The sequence below is a fragment of the Mobula birostris genome, chromosome 3 (genome assembly GCF_030028105.1).
Source record: "Mobula birostris isolate sMobBir1 chromosome 3, sMobBir1.hap1, whole genome shotgun sequence".
Classification (NCBI taxonomy): domain Eukaryota; kingdom Metazoa; phylum Chordata; class Chondrichthyes; order Myliobatiformes; family Myliobatidae; genus Mobula; species Mobula birostris.
In genome coordinates, this window is record NC_092372.1 from 86251191 (window position 1) to 86259779 (window position 8589).

The 8589-nt window shown below is 37.8% G+C and overlaps 1 long non-coding RNA gene across 1 annotated transcript; it reads right to left on the minus strand.

Moving 5' to 3' along the window:
• Positions 1–795: 795 nt before the first annotated feature.
• Positions 796–7411, minus strand: LOC140194631 (uncharacterized). Its single transcript, XR_011885252.1, has 3 exons — positions 7339–7411; positions 2649–2770; positions 796–932 (listed from the first exon to the last, which is right to left on the minus strand). It is a non-coding gene; the product is annotated as an uncharacterized lncRNA (long non-coding RNA).
• Positions 7412–8589: the final 1178 nt, after the last annotated feature.

Sequence of the window (8589 nt, forward strand, 5' to 3'; positions counted from 1 at the left end):
TACAGTATCACGGTAGCATTACAAGTGCACAGATATACAAGTATTAGAAGAGAAGTAAGAAAGAATAAAAAAAAAGTTGCCTCAAACAATCTAACAGGAGGGAGTCATCACTTCTCCGGCTATAGGTTGGCTCATTATCGAGCCTAATGGCCGAGGGTAAGATTGACCTCATATGGCACTCTTTGGAGCAGCGCAGTTGGCTTATGCAGTGAGTGGTAGAGCATTGAGAGTGCAGTAGATCAGAAGGACCTGGGAATACAGATCCATAATTCCTTGAAAGCGGTGTCACAGATAGATAGGGTTGTAAAGAAATATTTTGGCATACAGGTTTCCCCCACCATCCGAAGGTAGAGCGTTCCTATGAAATGGTTCGTAAGCTGAAATGTCATAAAGCGAAGAAGCAATTACCATTTATTTATATAGGAAAATTTTGTGAGCGTTCGCAGACCCAAAAATAACCTGCCAAATCATGCCAAATAACACATAAAACCTAAAATAACAGTAACATATAGTAAAAGCAGGAATGATATGATAAATACACAGCCTATATAAAGTAGAGATACTTTTCCACAATCATTACTGAACTGTTCTCTGTAGCGAAAATCTCCCACAAACGTCGTCGGCAGAAAATCTCACGCAAGCGCTGTTGGCAAAAACATGGCGCAAGCGCTCTCCAGTAACCTTTAAGCTATGAAGCTGCCAAATCATACCACATAAAAATACACAGCCTATATAAAGTAGAAATAATGTATGTACAGTGTAGTATCACTTACGAGAATCGGAAAGACAGCGCCAAGCACAATGATGATGGTGTGTTAGACTGAGTCATCACAGTTTGGTGGTGCAGTGGCCCCCACCCTCCAGGCTGCCGAGCGATACATTGCTGCGAAGCACGCAGGGGTCCAGCGGTAGCCGGGAGGCACACAGCACACCTTGAAAAAAGCCAAAGTAAACATGCTAATTAATTAGGTGCCGCCTGGCACGTAAATGTTGGCCCAGATCAGTGCCGATTTCCGATATCGCGCAATGGTACCTTAGAGGTTTGCGCAATGCTATTACAGCTTGTGGCATTGGATTTCAGAGTTCCCGTGTCCTCTGCAAGAAAATTTCTAACAGCTTCTTGTGAACTCATGGGTTTCCCTTGGGTGCTCCAGTTTTCTCCCACAGTCCAAAGATGTACTGGTTGGTAGGTTAATTAGTCATTGTAAACAGTCATGTGATTAGGCTAGGGTTAAACTGATGGGAAGCTGGTTGGTACTGAGTGGGAATGATCTTTGCCACACTGTCTGTAAATTTAAAAAATATATCAATAAGATTGAAAGAGCAGAGAGAAAATTCACAAGTATTTTACCGGGAATTGAAGACTGGAGTTATAGTGAAAGATTGAATAGGTTATGAATCTATTCTCTGGAGCATTGAAGAATAGGGGGAAATTTGGTAGAGGTATACAAAATGGTGAGGGGTGTAGGTAGGGCAAATGCAAACAGGCATTTCCCACTGAAGGTGAGTGAGACTTGAACTAGAGGTCATAGGTTAAGGGTGAAAGGTGAAATATTTAAGGAGAACATGAGAGGGAGGTTCTTCGAGAGGGTGGTAAAAGTGTGGAATGAGCTGCCAGTGGTGGTGGTGGATACGAGTTTGATTTCAACGTTTGGGATAAGTACATGGATGGGGGGGATGTATGGAGATGCAAGTCGATGTGACTGGGCAAAGAAATAGTTCAGCATGGAACAGATGGGCCAGAGGGACTGTGTCTGTTCTGTAGTGCTCTATAACTCGTTGGTGGAAGCAGGCGCAATTAGAATTTTTAAAAGACATTTGTACAGGTACTTGGATAAGAAAGCAGTAGAGAGAGGTGGGTCCAATACAGGATAATGAAACTAGCACAGAGGCATCATGATTGGGATGTTGGCCAAAGGGGCCCTTTTCAGTGCTGTACTTTTCTATGATTCTACCTCTTTTCCACTCTTACTTTGGCACAATGCATGTTTTTAGTTTTATGTAATGTGATTTTATTTACTCATAAACAGAAGGATTAACATCCATAATTGATGCCATTCTTCAGCCCACAAAGGCACTAAAGAGGGCCTTAAATTTTCAGGTCAACAACAGAAAGCACTGTCCATATTATAAATACAAACAGAACTGCGGACTTTTTGAAACTTACAGCCAGAGTAAAACTATTTTGGCACACTGGTCTTATAATTTGCAAATCACCCCATTTTTCTTTTCAATATCTGGAACAGAATGCTAATAGCACAGCTTTTATAATGAGCAATGATGAAAATCTACTGTACACTTACCTCCATTAAGACCTGGTGATCATCCAACATCTGAAGCATGCAAGGTTTAAACAAATCATTTCTTACTTGCAGTCATTATCAGTTATACTCAGCTTAGGAATACTTGCTCATTTACAGAAGTATGTTATACATATACATCAAATGCCCACAGAAAGCATTGTTGCAAGAAACAAGATAGATTGTATGGAAAACGCCACAAGCAAAATAGAAGCAGCTTCAACTTTATGACACAAAAAGCAGCAATTTTACTTAATAGCTCGGTCAGCACATTTTTTGCAAACTAAGGGGAAACTTCCCCCCCCCCCCCAGCTTGGAAGGATAAACAAATTAACAGCGGTAACTTACCAGATGTTTACATGTGTGGTACGTGTGTGCGCTTTGCCTTGAAATCATTAGCTCACCATTTCGTTAAATGGTTCAAACGTGGGCAATCAAATCAAAACGTTTTCCAAAGACGACATTGTGAACTATTTTGTAAATAAATAAATGTCAAAGTGATGATGTAATTTTGTCATTTACTCCTTTTTTCTCACTAATATTTTGTACTATTTGTCATTTAAAGTTATCAGATATTAGTTACACTTCTACAATTAAATGTCTTTTTTAAACTTGCTCAGATTGAACCTAAGCAGCATTAGTTCCTCACTCTGATGCAATTCTACTGTTTGGCATATTAACAGATATTATTAAAATGGTTTACTGCATCTTGCATCCTTGTTCCGACAATCGCCGTGGTTATGGCTCAATGTTAATTTTGTTTAATAGTGCTCCTTTGACGTATCTTAAAGCCATATTAAAACTAGTGAATAACTGAAAGTCATTGTTGTCACTAATTAAGGTGGGGAAAACTGTCATGGTTGAAATTGACTATTTCTTTATCTGTCTTTCTTATGTTCTGCCTGTTCTTTGAATTTGATATCAATTAGGATTTTTTTTAACATGTAAAAATTGTTTTTTCCACTTGTCCCCAGTGACACTAACTTTATTGATTTCCCTATTTTCAAAGATCTTGTGTAAGATTTAAAAAGCTTACATTCCAAAGATGTATAGGTTAATAGAATAATTGGTCACATAAGCGTAATTGGGTGACGTGGAGTCATTGAGTCGAAAGGGCCGGTTATCATGCTGTATCCGTAAATAAACTAAAAATAAAATATTTAATGGTCAATTAACCAATAAAATGCTAATGTTAAGACCATTGCAATGAGATATGCACAAGAGATTCTGCAGTTGCTGGAAAGCCTGAGCATTACACACAAGATACTGGAGGAACTCAGCTGGTCGGGCAGCATCAATGGAGATGAATAAGCAGTCATGCTGTAACACTGACTTTTTATTTATATAATCATATAACCATATAACAATTACAGCACAGAAACAGGCTATCTCAGTTCTTCTAGTCCGTGCAGAACTCTTACTCTCACCTAGTCCCACCGACCTGCACTCAGCCTATTCCTTTCCTGTCCATATAGCTATCCAATTTAACTTTAAACGACAACATCGAACCTGCCTCAACTACTTCCGCTGGAAGCTCGTTCCACACAGATACCACTCTCTGAGTAAAGAAGTTCCCTTTCATGTTACCCCTAAACTTTTGCCCTTTAACTCTCAACTTATGTCCTCTTGTTTGAATCTCCCCCACTTTCAATGGAAAAAGCCTATCCACGTCAACTCTATCTAACCCCCTCATAATTTTAAATACCTTTTTCAAGTTCCCCCTCAACCTTCTACATTCCAAAGAATAAAGACCCAACTTGTTCAACCTTTCTCTGTAACTTAGGTGATGAAACCCAGGTAACATTCTAGCAAATCTTCTCCGTACTCTCTCTATTTTGTTGACATCTTTCCTATAATTCGGCAGCCAAAACTGTACACAATACTCCAAATCTGGCCTCACCAATGCCTTATACAATTTCAACATTACATCCCAACTCCTATACTCAATGCTCTGATTTATAAAGGCCAGCATACCAAAAGCTTTCTTCACCACCCTATTCACATGAGATTCCACCTTCAGGGAACTATGCACCATTATTCCTAAATCCCTCTGTTCTACTGCATTCTTCAATGCCCTACCATTTACCATGTATGTCCTATTTATTTCTCTCCATAGATGCTGCCTGGCCCGCTGTGTTTTTCCAGCATTTTGTGTGGGTTGCTCTTTGCAATGTGATGTTTGCCACAGTGGGAAAATAGATGACAACTTAAATACAATAAACTTGAAACAAAAGGTGTAAAATCTATGAATTAAACTTACGGACTAAAATCACATAAAACAGAAGAAATGGTGAAGCATCCTCCTTCCACATGAAAAAAACTCGAACTGTGATAACTTGGCAAAGTAAGTTGCTCATTGTGGGATATACACTACTTCAGTGAAATTTCTTAAGTTAAAATTGCATGACAAGGATAGTTTCCTTTCGAGTCAAGTGTTAGTAATTCAAAGATGGTCCAAAAGCATTGTTTCTGTAAAACCTTAAGGCCTAAAGAGGAGTCTTGGCCATTCATTCATTTCTTTTGATGGTCCCTGACTTGCTGAGTTCCTGCAGCCTTTTGTATGTGTTGCCTTGAATATCCAGCATATGCAGACTTTCTCATGCTTGTAAAATCTTAAATTTAGAACTGTTATTAACTTGGAATGGCAGTGATTTCACTTGAAGTCGATTTATCAAATGCCACGGGAATATGAGTTTCGCAGTATTTACAGTATTCTGAGGTCATTATGCAGTTTAGTAGTGTCAGCCAATTATAATGGTATTATTAGTATTCATAATGAATGGCATATTTTGAATTTCTTGCCATGTGTCGCAGAAGGATCTTGGTACAATATACGTTTGTATATTCAGTGCCACTTTATTAACTACACGTGTTGGTTTATACATTTATCTAATCAGCCAATCATGTGTCAGCAACTCAATGCATAAAAACATGCAGACAAGGTCAAGAGGTTCAGTTCTTGCTCAGACTAAACATCAGAATGGGAAAGAAATGGGATCTAAGTGACTTTGACCGTGGAATGATTGTTGGTACCATACAGGATGGTTTGAGAATCTCAGAAACTACTGATCTGGGAGTTTCATGCATAACAGTTTCTAAGGTTTATAGGATGTTTCCATGATCCTCTCCTATAATTGCATTTATTCATTCTTAATTAACAAATAGTTCTCAGAATCCTTTTGTAACTTGGGATGGGGTTTGCCTGTATTCATAATTTTCCTTCTCTTTAACAATGCAAACTTCATTGTTTATAATACCTTCCAATCAGCTCTAAAATATACTGCAAACAAATTATGAATATGTAAATAAGTATTTGGAATATTATTACACCCAGATTTTCACGCATTTCAATCCTATGGCATTAATAAATCCAAAAGCGTATTTAGTTTTTATGTTACGAAAGGATATTATGGTTGTATTGTCCAGTTATATTTTAGATTTATAAAATAACTGCGCTTGATTTTCCCCTAAATAAAATTATTATGCACAATGTATAGCAAATTAAATTTGAACAATGTCATCATTTTTGCAAAGGTTTTTTCATAAGATGAATTAAAATTCTATTTCTTTTACATTTTAATTATTTGCTGCTGCTTGACAAAAACAATTCTCACAATGAAAGTCTTAGGGGAATTACTATCTTAGAAATTAATTAAACTTGGTGGCTCTGACAATTATATCACAATAGTGTTTTGTTAAAGTTACCATAATTTTTTAAGGATTCCTCCACGGGCAGATGTTTGCTTATTGTTGTCTGAACATCACCAATTTATTCTAGAAAGTGAATGCGGCATTATTCATTTGAACTGGTGTGCAGGGACACATGCTGTTGAAGGTATGGGTTAAGAGTAAAGGCTTGTTATTCCAATATGTTATATAACTGCTGCATTCTATCATGTGGTTAATGCTAGTGATGAATTGCACACATTTGAAATCGTACCTGAGAAACATGGCAGAAAATTATTTGGCTGGAAAATAAAATATCATAAATATTCACAATTAATAATTTAGGATTAACTTCCACAAGGTCTTACGAAAAAAAATGCTGTGGTCCACTTCAATTTTCCTGCTTTAACCAGCTCCAGTACATTAGGTTCCTATTTTAACAGGTTTTCCTGATAATAATATTGATTTCTAACAATGATATACTGACTTTTGGTTATTTCAAGTGCTTTCTTCCTGAAGGATTTCACTGGAGGCTTTGTTCTACTTGGTATTCCAACTCAACACTTAGTGTCCTCTTTGATCTTTCAGCGTTGAATGATACTTGCATTCGCAGAGTGAGCAGAGTGGCTCACCTCTATGATAAGTTTACTTGTTCCTAGACCTCACAAATCTCCAATATTTCAAAGCTCAATGTTCCACCGTTCATACTAATAATAGTAGCTAAAGGGGACCAAAACCTGGGAACTAAACTGAATCGCAGCTGAAAAGTAGCTTACATTTGCAATACTTGTGTATTCTATATCTACTGAATGTATTAAAAGCAGCAGAACCTCTTCACATTGCTTGCTCAGAATTATGAATTTCCACACTAACAACCTTAGTAATTGGCCAGAAGTATCAGCAGTGGGCACAAATGTAATATGTGTTGGCATTATTAATCTAGGCTGCACCTCTTAAAGGGCAAGTGCATTTGTCTGGGAAGGATGCTGTGAGGCTTTAGTGGTAGAAAGTACCACTTGCCCTTTCTCCAGTATCATACTAGAGAACTTGTAAACTTGGCAGAGAAGGCACCAAATTTTCTGACATCATACTGGAGAACTGGTGAAGAAGTTGGCAAAATAAACAATCGATCCTATACCTGAATAAAGTCCGGTCTATGCAACTTGTCTTTTTAACTCTGGCCCCAGGTCTGGGCAGCATCCTGGTAATTTTTTTCTGCACTGCTTCTAGTTGAATATCTGTTTCCTATGACCTAAACTGTACACAGTACTCCAAGTATAGCCTCCCCAACATCTTGTAAAATTTCAACATTACTTCCTAACCCCTGTACTCAATGCTCTGTCTGAGGCCTTATTATTCTTCATATACGTACAATCTAGCTTGTGTTCCCTCCCTCTGCTTCCTTTTCCTTGCACGTCTCTTTCTTCCTCTTCTTCAGCTTCTTGTCTGATAGGTGAAGGGAATACCACAGGTGCACCAAGGCCTGTTAGCAATCAGCTTGTATGAAAATTTCGAAACAAGTGTTAATTCAGTATCTGCCACACCGCTCTCTGTGGCGCTTGGAAACGTCAAACAACTGTGTAGCAAAAATTTGTGGAATTACAACAACAGCCAGGAGCAGTCAATTTGTAACTAATGTGTAAACAATTAACATTTTTCTTTAAACAGCATGACTGATTAACATATGCTGAGTTCTGCAAGCTTATGAGAGGGAGTTAGTTGAAGCATTAACCCTCAAATAAACTGTGGCTTAAATCTATGAACCAGGGGTGATATTCTACAGACTAACTGAGCAAATGGTCTGGTCAATTGTAACATTACTGCGGAGTGGATAACTTCACTCATCCCAACACTGATCTGATTCCACACCTTGTGGACACACTTTCAAAGACTCTACAAATCATGTTCTCAATATCTATTTATTTATTTATTATTATTAACATTATTGTTATTTTGTTTTTCTTTTTGTATTTGCAAAATGTGTTTTGCACATCGGTTGTTTGTCGCTCTTTGTTTCTGTGTAGTTTTTCATTGATACTATTGTGTTTCTATGTATTTATTCTGAACGCCCTCAAGAAAAATAAATCTCAGGGTAGTATATGGTGACATACTGTATATATGTACTTTGATAAAATCACTTTAAATATTTGTAATTTTGAAACTGTGTTCAAGTAATTAACTGCAGGCTGAGGGCCATACTCTGAATCTCATTGTCTTGGTATTTACCATCCAAGGGAAACAGCTGCAAAGATCTTATCTCAGACAGTAGCATTAGATACCAACAACTATGAGTGAGAAGTAACGCTGTATGTGTGGCAAGAAAGAAGCATTGTATCTTGTGTTAAATTGGGAAGGAGTAGGTTTAAACCTGCTGGAAAACTTTTGACAGCACAGACCCCATTATGTCTTCTCATTCCCGCTAACAAAGGCCAGATGAGGCAGGGAAAGTAAATATATAAATGACGATCGTCCTTCACATTCACCTTCTTCACCCGCTCTGTGATACATTAGGTTAAGTTGATCAGGAAGAGCAGAAATTCATCCCAGGTTTCATTCCCAATGAAACCATGATTGACTCAGCTGGGCAAAATTAGATATCGTGAGACACAATAGTCTGCAGGTA